Here is a 25,102-nt window from a genome sequence, read left to right as displayed (position 1 = left end):
CCTTGGGTTTGATTAATTTGCTAGAGTTATTCACAGAACTTAGGGAAACACATTTACCAGTTTATTAAAGGATGTGATAAAGAATACAGATGAACAGCCAGATGAAGAGATACATAGGGTAAAGTTTGGGAGTTTCTGTCTCTGTGGAGTTGGGGTGCATCACTTTCCTGATAAGGATGTGTTGACCCACCTGGGAGCTCTCTGAGCCCTGTACTATTGGGGTTTTGTGGAGGCTACCTTGTGTAAGCGTGATCAATTATTAACTCCATTTCCAGCCCCTTTCCCTTCTCTGGAGGGTAGGGGGTTTGGACTGAAAATTCCAAGCATCTAGTCATAGCTTGGTCTTTCTGGTGACCAGCCCCCACCAAGGAGTCATCCAGGAGCCCACCTAGAGTCTCCTTACTAGAACAGAATATGCTCTTACTCCCTTTATCACTTATGAATTTACTAGGGTTTTAGTAGCCCTATGTCAAGGGACAGGGTCAAAAACAAATATTAGAACAAGAAATGCTCCTAGTGTTCTTATCACTTAAGAAATTACAAGGGTTTTAAGAGCTTTGTGCCAGTAAGTTGGGGCAGACACCAATATATATATTTTTTATTATCTCACAAGTACTAAAGACATATTTTCAAACACAATTATAATAAAAAATGGAAAATTAGTGGCAATTAGTATAATCAAATATAAAAATTTCAAAATATAACTACTAAGGAAAATTATGTCATGGCTACTATTAGATGTATATTTTTATATTAAACTTTATACACTGAGTAATTCATATACTACATTAAATTTAGTTCAGTGTTTCTCACTGAACCCAAAGACATCAAGCAAATGTGAATCTCTCTCTCTGTGATATATCACAAATGTGAAAAGCAGTGTCTTTTCCCCCCATAATATCCAATCTGTGCTGCCTTTGGTCAGGACTTGAAAGCTGTGGAAGATGTCAATATTAAGCCATGGAAAGAAAGTCATTCTGTTATTTCATTGAAAAGACATTTGATGATCCATTAGCAGAGAAGTGTGAACCTAACCTTTTTGAAAGAGTTCTTTATACTTTTAGGTGGTGTAGTAATTTTTTCAATGAATCATTTATGTTTTGAGTTTTTCTGAATATTTATCCAGAAAATATTTTGAAACTTTATAAAGTCTATAATTCCCAAATTTTATTTATACTAATGAAATCACTGATTGTATCTACTGATTTAAGATTTATTACATATAGAAAGAAAATGCTGCTTAGAATAATAAACAGTAATAATTATGTAAAAATTAGTGAACTCTAGTTTCTAGGTATCATGGCATTTAGAGAGATAACCTTAATAATTTTGAGTCCAAAATTTATAAATTATGTATAGCTTATATTTATATATATGTTGTATAATATACATGTATATATTTAGTCTTATAAGTAAAGAATAATAATGAAATAAGCCAGAGAGAGGGAAAGAATGATATCCTACTCAAGTTTTTATAATTTTGGTTTGCTTGGTTATTATATTGGATTGTAGATCTAAAAATTTCTAAGCATACATATTTTATCACTTCATTGAAATACTGAAGATAGAGTAATTATGGTCCACTTCTATTAAAAATGGGTATTTTTCTCTATTTGAACTATTGTAATGAATGCTCCTAAACATCAATGACAGTTTGATTTGAGATCATGTATAAATAAACATTCACTGGTCATCAGGAGAGATTCACTGGTCATCAGTTTGAATTAAAATAAAATTCAACATCATTCCTTATAGGACCATTAATGATGAATACAAATAATATATTTATTAAACCAGATACATAGATGGTCAAATTTGGAAATTTCCATAGAGTGACATGGATTTCTACCATTTCTCATCGAAAAAAATCCCCTAAACACCAAACTTTATATGATACTTTGCATTCTTCTTTTTTTTAAAAGAGTTATTTATTTGGGGGGGGAGGGAGAGAGAGTCTTAAGCAGACTCCACGCCAAAGTGGGGCTCAATCTCTCCACCTTGAGATCACAACCTGAGCCAAAACCAAGAGTCAGATGCTTAACCAACTGCACCACCCAGGAGCCCCAAGTACTTTGTATTTTTCAAAACACTTATATATATATTTTTCAAACCTTATGAACTTGAAAATAAAAATTGCATCTGTATTATTTGTTGTCAAACTGAGTACAGAACAGGTTAATTGATCTATCCTGTGTTGCACAGTGAACTCGCAGCTGACTTGGGTTAGAGTCTACCTTTGGTTACCTACTGACATTTCAATCAGAATTGCCTATGGCAGCAGTCAGATGATCTTGTCATCCCTGGTGCCACCTTCAAGGCATGTAATAAAAACTATTCTCTGAGCTTGCATTGAGTTTTCTATTGAGCACACATGTTTTTGCTGCAGTTTGAAAAATCCCTTTTCCTGGCTCTCCTTAGGTCTGCATTTGTACACAGCAGCAGCAAACCCAGCAGCAATCTTAGTGGCAGTGGCTCGGGATTTGAAGACAGCTTAGGGCAACAGTGGCAACACGGGCAGTAACATGTAGTTAGTGGTTAGAGTCTGGAGAACGTGGCTGGGGTGACCTTGCTGGTTGGTGAAAGAAAGGACGGTGGGCGGAGAAGAGCTAGGAGAACTGATAGACTGGGGCGGCCGCCTGGCACACATAATGAATCACTAACACATGTTTATTACACGCTGCTGCGGAATGGCTTCTGGGCCAGTTTCTAAAATTTATTGAGAGCCTATTTTAATTTTGCCTAGGCTGCTAATTGTGCTTAACCAGGAAAGAAAATACAACTCATAATACAAGATTCTTAGAGGAAATGAATCCTCTTCATTTGAATGAAATGGATAAAAATGAAAACCAAAAAAATTGTATCTACTATTCGTCCCAATTCTGTCTCATTCCTGATTCCAAGATTTTTATAGTCTAAATATCCTTTCCCATGGTGGATATGTCTATCAAATGGATGCAATATTAATAACACCTATTAGACAAGAATATAGCACCCTAGGCATCTAATTCCCAAGACTCCTTACCAGGGAAGTTATGAGGGAGGAAGGATGAAAACATTTTCTGAAGAAGATATTTAGCACTTACTTCATGTTGCCATGCACCAAACAGAGTTTTAAGCCCATTAAATGTGGTAACTCTCTCCATACTTACAACACATTTTTCATTTCTTTGGTGTTATTACAAATAATATGACTCCATTTTACAGATACGCAAGCACAGAGATGTTAAGTAACTTGCCCAGATGGCAGAGCCAGGCAGTCAAGCTCCATAGTCATTTTTGTAATAACTGGATTATACTGTTCTTGAGATGGGCACGGCAGCAATTTCAATCCTTGAATGGGCTCATTTATTTGTTTTTCCTCCTACCTCTGCCCACCAGAAGCAAGTTTGCTGGTCCACTTCCTGACGTAATTACATCAGAAACAGAGTGTATCTCCGATTTATCTCTTCATAAATTTCAATCACAGAAAAGTTTAATTTCTCTTAACACAATTGTTCTCTTTCAAGAGAAGTTTAATAAATCACATCATTCTAGGTCAAGGGTTGGCAAACTATGGCCCATGGACCAAATTCTGCCATTGTTTGGTTTTCTGAGTAAAGGTTTTTGTTTTGTTTTGTTTTGTTTTGCACCACAGCTACATTCATTCACAGCCACACATTGTCTATACTGCTTTTGTGCTACACTAGCAGAGTTGAAAAGTTGGGAGAGAGCCTGTGTGACCTGTAAAAATATTTACTCCCTGGCCATGACAGAATAAAACTGCCAACCCTTGTTCTGTTCCTGATTGTTAAAGTAAACCCAGGATTAAATTATCTTTGATTTAAGCTACATTTTGAGTAAACCCTTGAAATCTGCACCGTTTTGTTTTTGCTTACTTACTCACACAATAATTTCCTAAAATAAGGTGTTAATACCTATTAATGTTTCATCATGACCATCCAAGTTGGGTAACTCAACAACAGAACTTTACAAACAATTCTAAAAAAGCTTACTCTATGCAAGGCACTGGTGAAGTACCCAGGAGGTGGGTGGAACAGAGATGCAAAACACAATTCCAGATTAGGAGGTGTTCCCTAGTTAGTGAAGAGACAGAAGCACAGATTTCTGGTGTAATGCATCTCTTTACTCAGCCCCAGTTCTTAATTTATACTCCTATTATAAGACCTATCATAGTCAGCTTTCTCATAGAATTATGTACATATTATCTCTCCCCTAAATGGAGATACGGGTACAGATAATTTTTTATTCATCTTTGTATACAGCCACAGTGCCCAGCAGAGTGTGATGCACTTTCTAGGCACTCAGTTAAAATTTGTTGAATTTGACTTTCCTGTCATAAAAGATACAATGAAAAGCAATCTTTGTGTATCTTATAAAAGCAATGTATGAATTCATCCATCCATGCTTTCAACTCCACTCCCTCCCATATCCGTCTGGAGCAAGCTCCACTGGGAGCTATTAAGAAGGGACAAAGATATTCAAAGAATTTTATGGTGCACATTGTAAAATTGATTAAAACTGAGCACACTTTTTTTCTTTAAGAAAAGAAGATGTTTTTAAATATGCTGTCAGGAAATACTGTGGGAATTCATTGGCTTTGGCCTAAGAAGTATCTAATGAAGATATTGGGTATTCTACTGGGAATCACTTTATAGAGAAAGGCAGATGTTATGATTCTTTAGATTTCATTTGTTTTCTTCAGCAATATCAGAAATCTCTTCTTTTAGCCCTTCCTAAATGCACAAAAAGAGGAGGCCCCAGTGATCCTACTTGTTCTGTCAATTTCTACCTGGAATAAATACCTAGTCCTTCTTTTACTTTCTTTCTTAAACACAAATAATAAGTCATATGGAGATTGCTTCTGAATCTTGTTCTTTCACAGGAGTTGCTCATGTAATTTGCCTCCTGCAACTTGGTCAGATGTCTGCTCTTAATTCTCAAAGATCACATACTTCCAAAGGGCATGCTTATTTCTTTTCAAAGAAGCAGCGCAGAATGGATTCAACTGCATAGTAATATATCCCATGACGAAACCTCCCGATTGAGAGCGCAGGCCGAATAGAGCTCATTTTCTGAAAGTGCACCTAAAGAGCTTTGTGTGGTCTCATCCCTTCTCCCGTGACCTATCAGTAGCTTCTTTGACGGGGTTCCAGAATTCTGAATTGGTTCAGTGGCAGATTCAGAAAGCTTTCTTTTCATCTTGACTGCTGTTCTCAGAGCTGCCTCTCTCCCACAGAGAGTTCTTTTTAAACTATCCTTTCTAAGGATTTCTACTGTAACCCCATAAGGATTCCAGTTTTATCTTCCTTTTGTTCCTTTTCAACACCAATTAGTTGGTGAGGCAAACTGAGAAAAGACACATCCACAGTTCTGAACTAGGAATATAATTCAAAGCTGACATTGGCTTATCAACCTGGTATTTCTCTATCCTTTTCCCTTTAAAACTGGATGATATAAAACACAAGTGTTCAATAAATGTTTGTACAATGGAATTGAGTTTTTACTGAAATGTCCGGGAATGAAAAGGACAAAACTAAAAAACAAACAAACAAACAAAAAAAACAGACAAAAATCAACCCCTAGTCTCTAAAATGAAACATCTGTTTTAATTTCCTCACTCTTCTTAATTGCTCCTACATGTAATATACTGATTTCAAAAGAAAGAAAATTAGCCCTTATGTCAAGTTAAGGGACACCTTTTAAACTATGGGTGTTTAACCGAAACACAAAAATCTTTGTGTTCATCTGTTGTGAGGCTTTTAGGAGGTTGATAAATTCAAAGAGGACCGAAAGCAACAACCCCATGAAACATTCTGCTGAGGTATTCCCAACAGTGTAGGATTAAATGACCACTTTACAAGTGAACAAAAAGAATGCTTTACAGACAAAAATATTTTCTCCATTCACAGGCTATGAAACTGAATTGAGTGAACAGCTTTGGTGCATCCAATGTTGGGACAACAATTACGTAAGACAAAGACAGAAACCGATAATCATTACAATGGCACTGTTTCTTTTACTAATAACTTCTAGTTTGATTTTTCTCCATAGGTTTTTGGTTGCAAAAGGCAAAAATAATCCTATGGCACTACCATCAGCTTGGGTTTATTGGTTTAAATTAAAGTACCAACTTGGACAAGGGTATATATATATATATATCTATACACACACACACACACACACACACACACACACACACACACACACACACATATATATGCTTAGCATGTATTTTTATGGCTTTCAAAAAGAGCACATCGAGCGGAAGTATAGATATGAACCAGGAGCATGAGCCCAGAGGATGAGAATTCCCAGAGGTTGGCTGCTTCTTTGGCGATGAGCTGTTTTCAGTTGGTAAAAACATACTTTCTACAAGGAAACACTTCCTTATTCTTATATACCTTAAAAAATTGCAAAGCCAGAAAATCACTTTGCTTTGTGACTTTAAATTATTATGTTTGTATCTTTTGTTCTGTGTTTTGTTTTGTTTCCTTTCCCTGGCAATGTACTATTATCTCCAAATTTCATGGTTATCCACCACAACTTAGGTTTTGTATATAAAACAAATTTTTCCTTCTCTCTCTTTAAATATAAATAAATCAGACACTCTAAAGCCATCATTTAAACATGGGTGCTTACACTACTGGGAAATAAATAGAAATAGAACTACACTCCTGGTCTAGTTCTGACATTAGTTTCTTTCTAAAATATAAATTTTCAGTTCTAATGTTCAAAACTTCTAATTGCACTTAGTTTTCCAAAAATGCTTCTTTAAAGCATTTCATTCATAGCCAAATAATACAAAGATTTAAGTTTTTTTTTTACAAAGTACAGAATGATGAATCAATTTTGCCAAATATTTCAAAGTAGAGGAGAAAAAAATTTTCAAAATAATGAGTTGCCCTAGAGTGTATAACCTATTCAAGTACTAAAGACATTATACCTCCAATATAGCGAATTGTTAAAACTAGTGTACATTCATTTCACAAGAAATAAAACAATTGTCAGATTTGGAATACAGCATGTAATCTACTTTAGTGATGTTTAGGTATAGAAGAAAGAAGTCTATAAATTCTGCTTATAGGAATCCTTGTAAGGACATTGCATAATGTAGAGAACCCTGGATATAGAGACATTTCCTTAAACAAATACTGTTAATACTACTTTCTTTTTCAAGCCAACTAGGATAATGCTAACAGAGTGACAGGAATTTTCCCAATTATCAGATGAATCCCAGCTTTGGAATACCTTCTTCCAAGTTACCAAGTATTGAATTCAATTCATATTTAGTGATTTATATTACAAAAATATGCTCTGAAGCATTTGCAGCATTTATGTTTTACTGCTATAGCCATATGCCATCAAACTCATATGCTTGCTGTATTCTTCCTTGCTGGTTCAGAGCCTGTTTGCAAGTCATGTTCCATTGAATGACTCATAAATTAAAGAAACTTCTAAAGAAAACTAGAAAGAACTATTTCCTTTTGGTAATGTTTCATGTACTAAGCTAGAAAAGTTTTCCCACAATATTTAAATGAATAATTCATTGCTTCAGTAGGTTAACATTTGAGAAAGAAACCTGACATATAGGAAGTCAAATATTTAATACTTACTGTAGAGAATAGTTCCATTCAAAGTGTTTGTTTTTATAGTCAAGTAGATGGTAACAGTTCTGTTACGTTCCTTCTCTGGGACAAATTTCAACTCATCCAGGGTTGAAAAAAGAGGCAGTTCTAGATAGGAATTCCTGTTGAAATAAGGAAAATATACACCTGCATCTAAAAAAAAAAAAAAAAAAAGCCCTGTTACTGTGCTCTGATGGCATTCTATTGCTAATTAAGTAGATAAGAATATAACATTTATAGTTAGCATTCATGTAAGAAGGTAGCACTGATATTATATACATTAGACCCAATATTAAGAAATCTAGATATATAAGTACAATAAATTTGTAAAGTCATTGCCTCAAATAATCAACCACCAGAGGAAAAGACTCGAAGTAAGAATTTTAATTTTTGTTCAAGGATGGACAACAAAAAAATCTGTGTCCCTGCATATGTGAAATAATTTTCATCAGACTCTTAAAACATTCTGATATGAATGGCTGTACATCAATTATATATTTAAAATCAATGAATTTTATTTGATGTAATTACACCTCAATAAAAAAGTAAAAAAAGAATCTGTGACACAAAAAGATTAGAAAATTGTCACATAGCAAGGTTTTGCTAATGTATGTTAATATTTAGTGCTTTCCAATAGTTAGATATTTTATAAGTGGTGGTACTATCGTATGCAAAGTTAATTTTTTAGAGTTATCCTTTTAGAATTTTTAATCTTTTAAATGATTAATCTCAAAATACTGAGGCATAAAAAACTTGAAAAGTATTTATTTTATTGTCATATGCCTATATTTTGATCTATAGACTTGGTACATTGACAAGTGTAACATGGCATGTGGAAATGTAACTTTATTTTCTGTCTCTTTCACAATGGGGGGAATATTCTTTGTCTCTGGATGAAAATGTGGTAGTTCCAATGAGTCTTACCTTCTTTCTAAGTTACTAATATAATGATGCAGAAACTAATATCCAGTCTAAGAAATTTATCAACACTTAAACTTTCTTCAGAGATAGGACTTTGTCTCCCCTCCTCCACCAGGCAAGACCTGTAACAGGGCATCTGACCCCTACTATCTTCCTTGAGGGGCAGGATAAAGCTGATTTCTGTTCTTTTTCTTGTCTTACCTCTTCCCATTCATGCTAGCTGCTATTTGACCATTTCTGCTTTGAATGTGGAGGAGGTGTGAAGGAGGCAAGCGGAGTGGAAGGGAGAGAAGTACACAGTGAGGTAGAGCTGTAAGAACTGGCGACTGATGCTGTTATAAGCAGGCTCTTGCGCTCTAGGAATAGCAGATGTGCTAGAAATGTCAGATAAAATACAACACGCTCAGTTCAATTTCAATTTCAGATCAACAACAGTTTTTTAGTATAAGTATGTACCAAAGCTTTCACGAAATATACTAGAAGAATTATTTATTTGAAATTCAAATTTAACTGAGTGTCTTATATTTTTAGTTCTTATATCTGGCAACCCTCTGACCCATGAGTATTTGCGCATTCTTTAGAAATCCTTTCCCAACTATAATTTCTAGGATTTGTGCAATGGCCTGCCTTTGGCTTGTCACTTCTAACTTGGTCCCATATTGATATTTCACTTTAGCACAGACTCCTGCTGTTGACAACCACTTGCCTGTGTCAAAGTAAAAGTTGCACTGGACAAAGTTAACCAAAGACTTTACTCAGGGCTATTGCAATAAAGGAGAGAGGTCAGAATTCAGTCTTTGCTTAACAAAACAAAGAGTGCATTTTTGTGTGTGTGTGTGTGTGTGTGTGTGTGTGTGTGTGTGGTTTGATAAATCCACAAGAAAAATTTCTGTAAGAAAACAGTCTTTATATAAGGGTTCACATATGAATTAAATTATTTGGATCCATAATCAGGTTTTCTTATTCTGAGAAGTAGTGAACTCACCACCACCAACAAAAAATATAATTCAATTTACTAAAAAAAATGACTTCCATATTACTTTGCAGGAGCGTATCTATTGTATAATTCAGGCACACCTGCCTATTTCCCAGCTCACACACTCCTTGAATCTTTTTTTCAAAGCTGACAGGTTTTACGAGTTATGACAGGAAACAATTAAGAACAATAAACATTTGCTATCGAATTACTTTCTAACCATATTAATTTTCATTATCATCATGTTCAGTGGCTATGTTTGAAAACAGAACTGCCCTGAATGTAGAAAACAAGACTAACTGGGGTTAGGTAGAGTGTTTTCCTGCTGCTTCCAAAGCCTCTTCAGGCAATGACATTTGAACATACTCCAAATTTATTTTTCCTCCAATTACAAATGAAAAAAAAAACAGGGTGTTTTACAGAAATATGTATTAAACATCTTACAAAATATGGCAGACAGTGGTTAATTGGTGACTTCTGATTACAACATAGACATCTGTAATGTTTAACTATCTTAAAAGATCATATAAGGTGATCTATATTATATTAACTTTTATATGGTTAACAAAATTTAAAATCAGTTCTGACTCATGGGAAAACCAATAAATTAACTGAGAAGGAGGACCTTTTAAATCCCTAAGTTATGTTATATTAAAAAAATAAAACTCAAACTGTGAAAGGGAGGTATGAGAACCTAGAGTACTGAGCACCCTGTGTTAAAAATGTGGATGAATTTGTTATTTTTTACTGAATATATTGCTATAGTATGAATCAGGACCACAGTCAATTAGTAACAACAACACATTGAAATTTTATTCAGGAGAGAACCATGGAGTTCTTTATGATAAAGAAAACACAGAAGAGATTAATATCTTTACCTTGAACACAATGCAGCATCTGAGCAGCATCAATGTTATTCATTCTAAATAGAAATGGAATACCTTTGTCTACAGTATGGGTTATAATCCCCTTAGCCTTTTATAAGCCTTCTATGACCTAACCCCAGAAACTGACATACTAACATACAAGTAAAGCTACAAATGTGATGGGTCACGAATTATCCATATACAACTTTATTGTAATTCCTGGTACTAAAAGAAACATAACATTGTTTGCTATTCTTCCTTTATAATAGAAATAGACTTGATCTACTCAATAAAAATTAAAAAATACTATTTGAATGTTTCTGTTGAGTCTTTTATTATGTTCCCCAGAAAGGACATCATATAAATCCTTTCACTGAGTTTATAAAGTGAAGATAAGACTGATGCCATGTAATTATTAATAAATATTTTGTTTTTAATTTAGAAATAATAATTACTTCTTTTATGATTCTAATTTTGTTAAATTCTGTGATTAAAAAGAATATCACCAGTTAATAAGTCCATATTTCTCTCTTCCTAAAGGAGTCATTACTAAAAAATAATAGGGGAGAGGAGTTACGATGGCAGAGGAGTAGGGGACCCTAATTTTGTCTGGTCCCTGGAATGCAGATAGACAGTTATCAAATCATTTGTGAAATCAATTAGAGATTTGTGAAAAGAAATGCTGCGATTCTACAGATAGAAAAGTGACCACTTTTTGGAAGGGAGGAGGTGTGGAGACTTGAATCCGGGGCAGTTAGAGATTTAGAGATTTGTGAAATCAATTAGAGATTTGTGAAAAGAAATGCTGCAATTCTACAGATAGAAAAGTGACTACTTTTGGAAGGGAGGAGGTGTGGAGACTTGAATCCGGGGCAGTATGTCAGAGGATACAGTAGAGGAGAGGGAGCCTGCTTCAGAAGGCTACTGCAAAGTATCATAAAGTGGAGTGCAAAATCAGAACTTTTAGAAGTCTCCTACAGTGGGGTATGTCCCTGGTTTAAAGGTGCTTGGGTGGCAAAGCAGGGTGGAATCTCAGAGGGGATAGCGTGGTCTCAGGATCCTCGGTGTCACAAGATGAACATGGGTGCCTGAGTGCATCAGAGTTCCCAGGCATAGGGGGGTGGGGAAGGCCTCTGAAACCAGCAAGTCCAGGTGCAGGCTTTCTGCTCTGTGTTGCCATAAACTGTGAACTGTTGCACCGGCAGGCGACCACTCTCCTAGCAGGGGCCCAGCAAAAGGCAGAAACTGGGGAGATCCCCCCTCCTTCCCCTGGGAGGAACATCATGGGTCTATGAAGTAGGAGTCCATAAAATTTGGAGTTCTGAAACTCAGTCATGTGCCTGAGATAAAAACACTCTATCACAGGCTGGGTGAACACAGAGTTTGGACAGAAACCAGGGAGACAAGAGGGACTGCTTTTCTGTAAGGGCTCACTGTAGAGTAGGGGGCACAAACTTTAAGCCCTGGGGGTAGAGAGCAGCGTGCTGCCATTTTCATCCTGCCCATCAGTGCTGAAAGCCTTCAGGGAGCAAAATAGCATCATGTAGTGGAATCTGGAGCCACTTACACTGATCCCAGTTCCCCGGCAAGGGAGGTGCATTTCTACAAGGGCAAGGGCACCTGAGAATCAGTGCAAGAGGCCTGTCCCCCAAAGGACCAGCAGGAACCACCAGCTAGCACCAAGTTCAATGATCATAGAGAACTGCAAACTTCAGCTCTTGGGGTGAACAGTAGATAGCATTTTTTTTTTTATTCTTTAGTCTTTCAGTATTATTTTTTAAGCTATTTTCTTATTTTTTCATTTCTTTTTTTATTCCTTTTAAATTATACACACACACACACACACACACATATAAATATATAATTTTTGGTTTCCTTTCATTGTATTGTATTTTTGTATATATATAAATTTTTCTTTCTTTCCCATTTTGGGACCTAGTTTCTTTGAATAAGCAGACCGAAATACACCCAGGATCTAGTATTTTGCTTTGTTCTGTTTTGTTTCTTGTTAATTTTTTCTTATTTTTTCTGTTGTTGTTATTATTGTCTTTTCTCTTTCTTTCTTCTAATCTTTTCTGGACAAAATGATGAGATGGAGAAATTCACCCCAAAAGAAAGAACAGGAAGTAGTACTCACTGCCATGGATTTAATCAATACAGATGTAAGTAATGTCGGAATTAGAATTTAAAACAATGATTATAAAGATATAGTTGGGCTTGAAAAAAGCATAGAAGACACTAGAGTATCCCTAACTGTAGAAATTAAAGAAATAAAATCTAGTCAGGCTGAAATTAAAAATGCTATTACCAAGATGCAGTCCTAAATGGAGGCTCTAAAAGTGAGGATAAATGAGATAGAAGAGACAGTCAGTGATTTAGAAGATAAAATGATGGAAAACTATGGAAGCTGAAAAGAAGACCGAAAGACAACTCTGGATCTTAAAGGGAGACTTAAGAGTATTCAGTGATTCCATAAAGTGAAATATCCAGATAATAAGGGGTCCCAGAAGATGAAGAGAGGGAGAGAGGGGCAGAAGGTTTATTTGAACAAATTGTAGCTAAGAACTTCCCTAATCCGGGGAAGGAAACAGATATTAAAGTCCAGGAGGTCCAGAGAACCGCCCTCAAAATAAAAAAAAAACAGGTCAACACCTTGACATATAATAGTGAAGCTTGAAAATTTCAAAGATAAAGAGAAACTCCTGAAAGTAGCCCAGGAGAAGAGGTTCTTAACCTACAAGTGTAGACACATAAGGTGGGCAGCCACAGAGACCTGGCAGGCCAGAAAGGACTGGCATGATGTATTTCAAGTGCTAAATGGGAAAAATGTGCAGCCAAGAATACATTATCCAGCAAGGCTGTCATTCAGAATAGAGGGAGAGATAGAGTTTCCAGGACAAACAAAAACTAAAGCAATTTGTGAACACTAAACCAGCCCTGCAAGAAATATTAAAGGGGATCCTTTGAGTGAAGAGAGAGCCCAAAAGTAACAGAGACCAGAAAGGAACAGAGGCAAAATACAGCAAGAGCAACTTTACAGGCAATACAATGGCACTAAATCATATCTTTCAATAATTATTCTGAATGTAAATGGACTGCATGCTCCAATCAAAAGACATGGGGCATCAAGGAAACAAGGGCTTTGAGTGACACACTGGACAAGATGGACTTCACAGATATTCAGAGCATTTCATCTAAAGCAGTAGAATACACATTCTTCTCAAGTGCACATGGAACATTCTCCAGAATAGATCACATACTGGGTCACAAATCAGGTCTCATCTGGCACAAAAAGATTGAGATTATACCACAAATATTTTCAGACTACAATGCTTTAAAACTTGAAGTCAACCACAAGAAAAAATTTGGAAGGACCACAAATATATGGAGGTTAAAGACCATCCTACTAAAGAATGAATGGGTCAACCAGGAAATTAAAAAGAATTTTAAAATTATATGGAAGTAAATGAAAATGAAAACATGACAGTTCAGAACCTTTGGGATGCAGCGAAGGAGGTCCTAAGAGGGAAGTGTATAGCAATATAGGCCTTTCTCAAGAAATAAGAAAAGTCGCAAATATACAACCTAACCTTCCACCTAAAGGAGCTGGAGAAAGAACAGCAAATAAAGCCTAAATCCAGCAGAAGAGAAATAATAAAGATTAGAGCAGAAATCAGTGATACAGAAATAAAAAAAAAAAAACAGTAGAACAGATCAAAGACACTAGGGGCTGGTTCTTTGAAAGAACTAATAAGATTGATAAACCCCTACCCAGACTTATCAAAAAGAAAGGAGAAAGGACCCAAATAAATAAAATCATGAATGAAAAAGGAGAGATCACAACCAACACTGAAGAAATACAATTGTAAGAGAATATTAGGAGCAATTATATGCTAACAAATTAGGCAAGTTTAGCTGTGCAAGCATTTGTATATTGATATTTAGTTTCTCCTTGCAACTTGAAGGTATTATTTCTCTTAGTTGGATTCCACTGTTGATGTTTTAAAATAGTTAGAAATATGTTAGAATAATTAGGTATGCTACACCTCTTTCTATTCATCATATTTTTAAATTTCCCTTGCATTTTTGCATTGTCTGTGTTATAATGTTCAGATCTAACTTCTTGTACTTCATTCTATTCTCAGCTGTATCAAATCTGCTATTTAATTCATGTGTTATATTTTCAGTGATTATATATTTCATTTCATTGTTTGGCATTTTGTGATAGTCTCTTTTTGCCTTGTTTATTTTTAAATTCCCTTAATTTTTTTATCCCTGAATTATAGATGACATTACAGCTAATTCTTTCTTAAAAATTTTTATTATTTAAGTATATATAACACTATATTAGTTTCAGGTGCACAACATAGTGATTTGACAATTCTGTACATTACATAATACTTACCACAATAAGTGTAGTTACCATCTGTTACCATACAAAGTTATTACAGTATTATTGACTATATTCCCTATGCTATACTTTTCACTCCTGTGACTTATTTAGTTTGTAACTGGAAGTCTGTACCTCTTAATTTAATTCCCTCTTGTATTTTCTTCAGCATTTTAAATAGGGTAATTTTATTTCTGTATTTAATGAATCTAATATCCAAAATCCTTTGGGTTATAATGCTGCTGTTTATTTATTTATTTATTTATTTTGCAGCTTTTTCTTGAGGTAGTCTTGTTTTAGCTGGTATTCTTTTTTATTATGCAGTTATTTTTTATTAATATTTATTGGTGAGAATCTATAGAGACCTAATTTATGGAATTTGGATTTGCAAAAGTGGATTTGCTTTTGCTTCTTCCAAATATCCTGAGGCTTTCAAACTGAGATTGTTTTATATTAATTTTTACATTGGAATTTCTTCAACCAAATTTGCAGTATAAATCAGAACTGAGGCCAGCAGGGCTGTTGAAAATTCTTGGGGAGGGTGTTACTTATACACCTGTAGCAAGGGTGGCTGAACACCAATTTTTCTTGTCTTTCTTTGCTCGTAGGTTCTTTTTTACCCCCACCTTTCCACTGAGTCTGAAGTCCCTTAGAGGTCTAAACTTTATGAAGAGTTTTCAGTTTCAACTCCTGATTTTACCTAGACACAGAGATCTTTTCTTTGCGTCTCACATTACGGTTAAAGCCCTTATCTCTTAGTACGTGAAACCAGCAAATGCTGTGCTTTTACTATTTGTTACACATTTTTTGTAGCTCCCTTTCTGGTTTTTGGCCCTTAGTGTTTTCTTGGTTTTTGAACTCTGGCAATGATCGTAAAAAGTCACTTATGCGTTTAAGAGAATGCTCATTTTATTTTGTCAAACATCTTAATTGATTTTTAGTAGAACTAAATATCAGAATATCTCATATGCCTACTATTGCTACATATAGAAGCACAGTGTCATCATCTTTGCTACAAAGTAGATTATATGAAACCTCAGGAATAGTACCATCTTACTCAATTAGACTTGCTTAGAGACAACACTAAAATTTCCTTGGGAGCACAGGGGAATCAAAAGCCTATTAATTTATAGAATATATACAGTTTTCTTCTCTAGTATTTCTCATGTATATATATTCATGAATGCATGCCCACCTATAAAAGCAAAAGAAAAACAAACAGAACAAAACAGAAACCACAAGTTAGACAAGAAAAAAAAAGATATCTTGTATTATCTGTTATACCTTTTATCTCTAAGAGTATGAAAAACATACAATTTGTAGATAATTTTAGAGTTAAATATATAGTATAATATTATTCTCTATGTTTTATAAATAATGACTGTTTAAATTGAATATTAAATTCCTAAGGATTTCAAAAGTGTGGATAGAGTATGTAGAGATTTGCTAGAAAAACCCTGGAAGCAAACTGCAAATCATTGAAAAGGAAGTAGCTATCATTTCAAGGGTGAATGAAAGTCGACCTTTCCTACTATTAAAATGATGAAATTGATAGTAACACTGCTAATTCATAGAAATATCTTAAATTACAATTTAGGACACTCTTTCTTATGGCAAAACCAGGTAACTGACCTGCCAATCAGAAGGTATTAGTTATATCAAATACTTCTTTAATTTCTTCATTAAAAATAGCCATTGCTTGTGATAAACCATAGTTTCATGAAGAATATACGTTTCATATATAATTACTACATCAAGTACTAATACAAGCATGGATTGAATGTGCTTTATTTTTAGAATCTAAAGTTGTGCAAAAGGATTTTTAAAATGTTATAAAAATTCCTGTATATTTAAATCACATTATTATGGTTATCATAAGGATTACTTTGGGGACTGCAAAAACTAAATCGCCAAATTGAAGTAATATTAATTTAATGTTATAATTTGATATTGATTAAAATGAATTCATGTAATTAGAGATAAGTTCTCTTTTTTAGTTCTCAACATAACACTCTCAGAAATAAAAATCTCTTTTCTTGCATAGATTTCAAATATCCATAGTGATATTTTTTTAATCCTACAATTTACTAGGTTAGTAGAGGACAGTGCATTCACACATAATTTAAAAGTCCCTGTCTAACAGACAAAATTTGAAATAAGGTATAGGAAAGAGGGAAATGGTGGTCAGAGAAAAAAAGTGACCTAGATGATGCCATGGCAACAGGAATACTTTGAAGCCTGGATGGTGACAGAGCAGGGTGGTTTGTTTAGACCAATCTCCTGGAAGCAGAATACACTGAAAGATGGTGGTCAAGGAAGAAAACTCTTTCCTGTCCTATGCAAAATTGTAAACTAGGTGAATAATTTATCAGTAAACAAAAACACAAGGCCATAACCTAACATGAATATTATATTATTTTCCTAAAAATCATGCAGTAAACCCTTTAAAGCCCTTAACTGGGATAAGGAAATTTAAACATGTGTTCATTTAAAAAATATTTCAAATCAACTTTGCTCAAGGCACAGGGAGCTTCCAAGATGCATCAGATGTTGATCCTTAATTCAATGAATTTCCACTCTGGGAAATTTAGTCAATTAATTGATTATTTCATTCAGCAAATAATGAGCTCATTACATCACCAGAGAGAGGTAAGAGCAAGAAAAAGGGGAACAATTGAAGAATCTGGTAAGTATACAGAGAAAAGTCTAGAGTTCAGTTGGCCAAGAGCACAGACTGTGTGAAGGGGAGTAAGAGAAAACAGGCTGAGAGAGGTAGGAGGAAGATTATTAGAGGGCTGGCACGCCAGAATAAAGAGACTGAACTTCATCCTGTAGCCAAAGACATTAAATGTTTATGAGCAGAGAAGCAGCAAAATTAGGACTGTCCTTCAAGAATACTAAGCTCCCAGCAATGTACAGAGAGCTTGAATTAAGAAGAGTAAAAAGTTGTGAATTCAGATTAAAAAGCTGTAACAACAGTTCAGGTGGTGAAAGTGAGAATCAAATTAAGGATGCTGGCAACAGCAAAAGAGAGGCGAGAATAGATGGAAAGGACATTCTGAACTAGGAGGAACAGGACTTGACAATGAGTAGACTGTGGGTTAAGGTGAAATGAGAGCTTGATGTTTTTAAGTCTGAGTGACCTGGGTAATGGAGGCAAGGAGGAAACGCTGGAGGATGAGGAGTTTAGTAGTGGGAGGTTGACAAAGCCAGTCTGAGCTGGTAGTGTAAATGGAGTATCATGTAGAAGTAACCAGCAGCTGACTGAAGTCATGGATGTGTACCCCCATACACGTACATACATGCATGTGCAATAATACAGAGAAGAAAATAAGACACCGTTCTAATTTTCTGCTTTAGTAATGAATTAAAACCTTTCCTCAGGTTGTAGGTACATTGTAAATGGGGATGAACTGAATTTAGTGATAACCAGTTGACTCTGTTAAACCTTTTGGGGATCTCTTAATATGGTATACAAATTCAAAGCCTCTGGTTTTTACAAGAGCTTAGTAGCCAGCCATCAGTTTCTACTCTTTCAAAAAATGGTGATATGTCTCCAAGAAACTGCAGACGTTCTGGGTAAGACTCAGTCACCTCTCTTCCACAAAGTTGTGTTTTTTTTTTTTTTCTTTAAAGAAAAGTACTATAGTTTCTAAAGGGTTGTTTGTCCATAACACTTCCACGAGTCTCATTCTGTTTTAACACTGTCACACAGGGGCACCTGGGTGGCTCAGTCGATTAAGTGTCCGACTCTTGCTTTTGGCTCAGGTTATGATCTTAGGGTCCTTGGGATCAAGCCCTGAGAAGGGCTCCACACTCAGTGAGGAGTCTGCTTGAGATCTTCTCTCTTCCTCTCCCTCTGCCCCTCTCCAAAAGCTCTCATGCTGTCTCTCTCTTAAATAAATAAATAAATCTTTAAACAAAAACAAAAAAACCAAAACACTGTCACACTGATTAGTTTTGGTAGTCACGGCCATCAACAGTTCATTTTTTTAAGTCATTCAATGTATAAGCTGTATATATTGCCCATTATTCATTTTATAGGCTTAGATAGAAAAATATGATAAACATCTATATTCAGTTCACCAATACAGATAATTTGATATATCTGAGACAGACAGTAAATGAACTGGGGGGATGCCTGGGAGGATTAGAAAAGAGAAGAAGAGGGGAGGGGAAAGGAAAGGAAGGGAAAGGGTTAGGGAGAGGAGGTGAGGAGAGGGAGAATATGAAGAATCAGAATCACCCTTTAATACTGGCTAGCTTTTATTGAGAACTACTACATTCCAGGTAATGGTCTCAAAAGTACTACTCTTGTCTCTGTTTTTTTTTTTTTTTTTTAAGAGAAGACAGGAGAGACTTTTAAGTCTCTTTAAAAGGAAAGCAATTTTCTGAATGTTGCACAGTTAGAAATATCTGCCTATGAGAACTGACTCTGCTGCTTAATAATTCTAAAACTGAGTCTTTTAAATGTACTGCCTGACTCTCAAAAGGTTATGGAAGACTGATTGCCACACAGAGGTTCTATCCTTGACTGCCATGTTTCCCATTTTCCACCTGATTTCTTTTCCTCACTAACTCTAGCCCGGAAGACCCTGTCCCTTGAACCCTGTCATCTCTATGCCATTCCTCCCATACTATTCTAACAATAATAATGTCTAACAGGTTTTTAGCTCTCATTTGTGTGAGAACTGTGCTTAGAACTATTTTTACATGGATAATCTATTTTAGTCCTCAGTAAAACCCTATAATTATCCCCTTTTCCGAATGAGGAATCAGCGACTTGTAGAGGTTAAGTAACTTGCACAAGGTCACACAAGTAGAAAATGTCACCCTAGATCTCGTTAAGTTCAGAGGCCTCCTTCTTAATCTCTAAAACATACAGAATAGATGTTACTACCATAGCTTTCAGCAAAGCCTTTACACTGGCCCTTTTATGTATGTGGTTAATAAACTGTGTTTTTGTCCTTCCCCATTTTGAACACACAGCTGCTGTCTCCATAAACATTGCCCATTAGCCTGGAATTATTACATCTTTCTTCTTCAACTTTAAGCCTGTGACACATTTTTACTAATATATCAGAGGCATAAAGTATTTTGTTTTCTCCTGACCCTAACACTACCTGGCACTTAATGACTCTAAGTCTCTCACTTTGCTCAACCCTCCTTTACTCTTCATTATTCAATTCTTGTCCCATTCACTGGCCTCTCCTATCCATTACTTTCATTTCTTCAATAACTTGTAAAGGCATTTTCAAGAATTAGATACCTACATAATATGAAAATAATTTTTAGTCTACTATAGTCATTCTGAGATCACTAATGCAATATCAATTATACAATTCGGAAGTTACCTGAAGCACTGAAAATAATCACAAATTTTAAAAAAATTAAAGACGAAATTACCACATACAGTAAAGAATGATGACAGTAAGTACATGAGCATACTATTTCACTTGTTGAAATACCTTAAATGCAGTAAGAACTTGGACAAATGAAGGTCAAAATCTAAAGATAAGCCTAAAAAGGTTCAGTAGTTTAGTTCAATAAGCTCAAAAATGGAGAAAAGTGCATTAGAAAGTCCATGAATTGCTGCCACTTATGTTCCTGGTCTTTTTATCTGTGGCCCATATGACAGCAGAGACTCATTCCGCTGAACTGCTTTGATTCTGGCTAACAACTATGAGTAGAAAAACACTTGAATATATGGGAAATTGTTGGGTTCAAGTGTGGGGCAAGCAATTGGTATGAAAATAAGAGAAAGTTTAAAAGTTCATATTGTAAACCAATTTTCCCTCTCCTATTAAAAACTAGTGGGATAGAAAACTGCTTCCAAAGAAACCTCTTTGAAATCACAGCTAGGGATTGCAAACATACTGTTTAGCTGGTAGGCTCACTTTGTCTTCTTTCTATAGCTGGATATAGACTTCTGTTGGATTAAAGATAAAAATACATCATAAAGTGCTACACAGTATGAACCTGGTGATTAATAGTATTTTGTACACACAGAATCTCAAGAATCTTTTTTAAAAAAATAAACATGGAGGAAATATAAAGGCTTTCTCACTCCCTTCTTTTTCTACACTTCACCTCACATCAATAATACAGACAATGGGGATAAAGAATGAAGTAGAATATTAAATATCTATATATACATATATATTTAATACTTAGTACTTAGACATACTCTTAGATTACTACACATTGACATTTGATGACTGTCAGACTTCTTCTATCAGGCAATGTGTGAATGGTATATGCTATGTATAATAACCAGTGGTGGGTGACTCTCTCTGTGTGTGTAGATCAGGAATTCGGCCTTGAACATAGGACTTTTGCTACCTAAAGAAACATCCAGGTGAAGATGTCTATGGGCTATTTATTGACTATATGGGCCTGAAGTTCAGAGGTATGGTCTATTCTGAAGATATAAATTTTGTAAGTAAAGGAATATTGTTAGTTGAAGCTGAACAATGGGAATGGAAGAGATATTAGGGAAAATGAGTAGATGAAGAAGAAAATGAAGTTTAAAATCAAGAAAGAACTGTGAAAAGTGAGAGTAAACAGCAGAGAAGACTGAAAAAAGACAGCTGAAGTGGCATGCATCACAAGGGAGTGTGGCATTAGAGAAGCCAAAAAAAAAAAAAAAAAAGCCTTTTAGTAACAGAAAATCCTCAATTGTATAAAAAGCTGCTATGTTATGGCAAGAAGTAAGGAATTAGAAGTACCAAGTTAGAACCACTAAATGAATGTTTTCTTTGAGAAACGGAGAAGACTCATAGGGCAGTAGCTGCACAGTAATGGGATTCTTAGGAGGATTTTATTAAGTGGGAAAGACTAAAGTAGTTTAAATGCTATTGAGAGGGTCTAGTGAAATGGAAGAAGTTGAAGATACAGGAGAGTGAGTATATCATAGTTTCTATAAAGGAGAGAAGGAATAAAATCCGCATTCTTTAGTGTTCTTAGTTGCAAAAAGCAAAATTCACTGTCATTGGTGTAAGCAGAATTAAAGAATTACACCTGATTGGTAGAGGCTCTGTCATGTTTGTGGCCTAGTTGTAAGGCAGGCGGAAATGTGAGTCATGTGTCATGCTCCAGAGGCAGGTCTTAGAACATGGGATTTTATAAAATATAGAAAGGGTAATAAAAAAGATGATGGACACCCACAATAAAAGAAATATCTACCACAAGTGCCAATACATGGGTGGAAGAATTGGCCTTAGTTAGTAGCTTAGAAATTTCCTCTACAGTAATAAAGAAAAGAAAAAAACTAATGAGTGATGATCCAGAAGTCAATTTTGAGAGATGCCATCTGAGGGCAATAATTTTTCTCAGAAAAGTAGGACACAAATTCATCTTCTGAGACAGAAGAGAATAGTGAAGGCCTGAAGTTTGAGAATGTGGAGATGATTTAAAATAGTCACTGTAGAGATTGGGAAAGAAAGTTGAAAAAACAGACATAACACTTAAGAACTATGGAGAAAGTTCAATATAGTTTTCTGGCCATGAATTTATAGTGGTATCAGTTTTCCAAACTAGATAATTTCATTTTTAAATAATAATCAGAGGCCTGGGTGACAACATGGAGGGAACAGATAACCAGGCTTATCCAGGTTTGAATTCAGCTCAGAAATCCTACGAAAAAGTATAGAAGAATGAGGAGTTAAAGATATTACAAAGATACCAATTACAGATCTATAAATGACAAATGAGTTCTCATAGCCAAATACTGCCATTGGGTAATGTTATAGTATGAAAACTTCAGTATACTTGAGCCATTAGTATCTTCACATAAGGACACGTATTTACCTCTATTATATATTCTGCATGATTTGATTTGGCCTGTTATTCTAGCCTGTCAAGATTTTTTGGCTTTGATTCTGTCATCCCTCATATTCACTTTTCTTCTAGGCTTTGTTTCACCTGGAAATCTGATAAACAGACCACATCTCCATCTAACTGTTGGAAAAGTTGAGCAAAGCAGGGGTGAATTATATGGCTCTGTAATATAAAGAGATGAGCCCAAATGCTTAGATATGTGGATTTTAGTAATCTTCTTCTCGGTGACAGAATCTTAGAATTTTATAGCTCTCCCACCCTCCACTGCCTCCCCCAATTCTTTCACAGCTAAGCAAGCTGATGCTTAAGGAGGTTAAGTGATTTTTCCAAAGTAATCAATTAAGTGGTAAAAATTCAGTATCAGAACTTAGTTTTCTGGCAACCAACTGTGGGATTGGCAGTTCTTTATACATTACTTCTCCTTTTGTTTATATGAATCAGATTCTTTTCATATTCAAAGTTTTTTTACATACTAATTTCTTATTATCTATTAAAGAACATAGAATAAAACTGTTGTGTTTTCAGGCAAATTGTTTTCACTTTTTAACAATTCTTTCGGTTACAACCATTACTATGAATTGGGTCCCAGGGAGAGTGTTACATTCACATCATCCATCCAAGACTAGAATCAGGATATAAATACTGCGTTGGCATCATCACAATGCAAATGAAAATTAAGCTGTGTTTTGAATTCTCTAATTATAAAGCAAATTTTCATTCTGTCTATTCCTTGAGGCTACATTGATTGGAAACTGGAAACTTTGTACCTATTGGCTGATAAAACAAAAAAATAAGTAGTCACTCAGAACCAACATCCAAACTGTAATATAATATACAAAATATATTTGGAAATATTTTCCAATCTGTAAGTTTTATTATACACATTATACTAAGCTATAAACTTTTATAAGAGTAAATCTCTTTCTTTTTTTCGTTGGGAATAAATTAGAATTTAGACTCATTTAATCACTGTAGAACTATAGCATAGGCTTTGAAAGCCATGTTGGGGTTTGAATTTCAGATCTGTCTTCACTTAATAGTTGTTGTAGTCAGGATTATGTAGTCTCTTTAGCTTCAGTTCACTCACATGTAAAATGGGCAATGTACTTCCTGCTTCATTAGGCTGTGAGAAGTAAATAACCATATGATATTTGTAGGATAAAGAATGAGCCCTATTTTGTAGTATTCACTCAGTAAATGGGAGATAAAATTTTTGAGTTCCTAGAATAAGAAAGAATGGAGAAAAAAAAATCCTAGACATGAAATCTGTTCTCTTTGGATAAAGTTAGTTTCAATGTTAAATTTCACCACAGTAAGCGTCTATAGATACAAAAGATAGAATTCTGGTATTGTTACTTGTATTATAAAATGTTATAATGACTATATCTTTTTGTAATCAACTACTAACTGTGAAGATAGTTTCTTATAGTCTTATATAAAAATGGCTATAAAATTGCTAACATTAATCTACATCAAGAGCTGGCAAGCTGGTCAAATCGGAATGCTTCCTGTTTTTGTAAGTAAAATTTTATTGGAGCCAGGCCCATTCACTTATATATTGTCAGTGTCTGTTTTCATGCTACAGTGGCAAAAGCTGAATAGTTGTGACAGGGCCTGTATGGCTGCAAAGCCTAAAATATTTACTTCCTGGCCCTCTGCATAAAACGTTTTCCGACTCCTGTTCTACTTGACTAAAACCCTTAAGACTGTGAGGAGAGAAGGTGTAAATACTTCAAAAATTTCTCTATAAGATACTGTAAGCAAGATTTGGAAAAATATTGATATAATGTGTAAAATTCTACACTTTACCAGAAGAGTTGTTGTGATTATTGAAGCTTTCCCTGCTCATTTTTTAAACTTCTGCTATTATAACTTTTTTCTAAAAAAATTATTTCTAGTGTTTTTTGTTATTTTCATTAGTTTCATTCTCCACAATGCATTTCTAAATTTAAATAAATTTAAATACTATCCCAATATTTAAAACACTAACTTCCCCCATAAAATAGTTCTTATAAACATGAAAAATTTGTAGATTTATAATAAAAAGGATCTTAGATAATAAAAAAATAGGCAATGGGATAGAAATCACTTGTTTAACAAATGCTTAACGTGCATATATTACTAAGTGACAGAATTATCCTGATTAAGGTATAAGATGTTTTAAATAATCATCATACCATGTGTACATTCTATTCATTGAATTTTATTTTTAATATGATTTATAGAATTTATTTTTATGTTGTGGAATTGGGTTTCCTTAATAATTCAAATTAAATTCCCATGTATAGAAGAAATGTGAAAAAATAGTGACTTGGGCTTTTCATCCATATAATACTAAAATGTTATTTTAAGACTGTTTTCCTTGAAGCAACTATTTTATCAGGTGTGTTTGCATAATATCAAAATAATTAGTTTAGTCAGAAACTTTATCAACAAAATTAAAGTAGTTTTTGCTTATGATAGATATACCACTTGGTTGATTGAA

The sequence above is a fragment of the Eumetopias jubatus genome, unplaced genomic scaffold, assembly GCF_037043125.1.
Source record: "Eumetopias jubatus isolate StellerSeaLion01/CBP00866 unplaced genomic scaffold, mEumJub1_p1.0 scaffold_6, whole genome shotgun sequence".
NCBI lineage: Eukaryota > Metazoa > Chordata > Mammalia > Carnivora > Otariidae > Eumetopias > Eumetopias jubatus.
Note: the sequence above shows the minus strand (reverse complement) of the source record.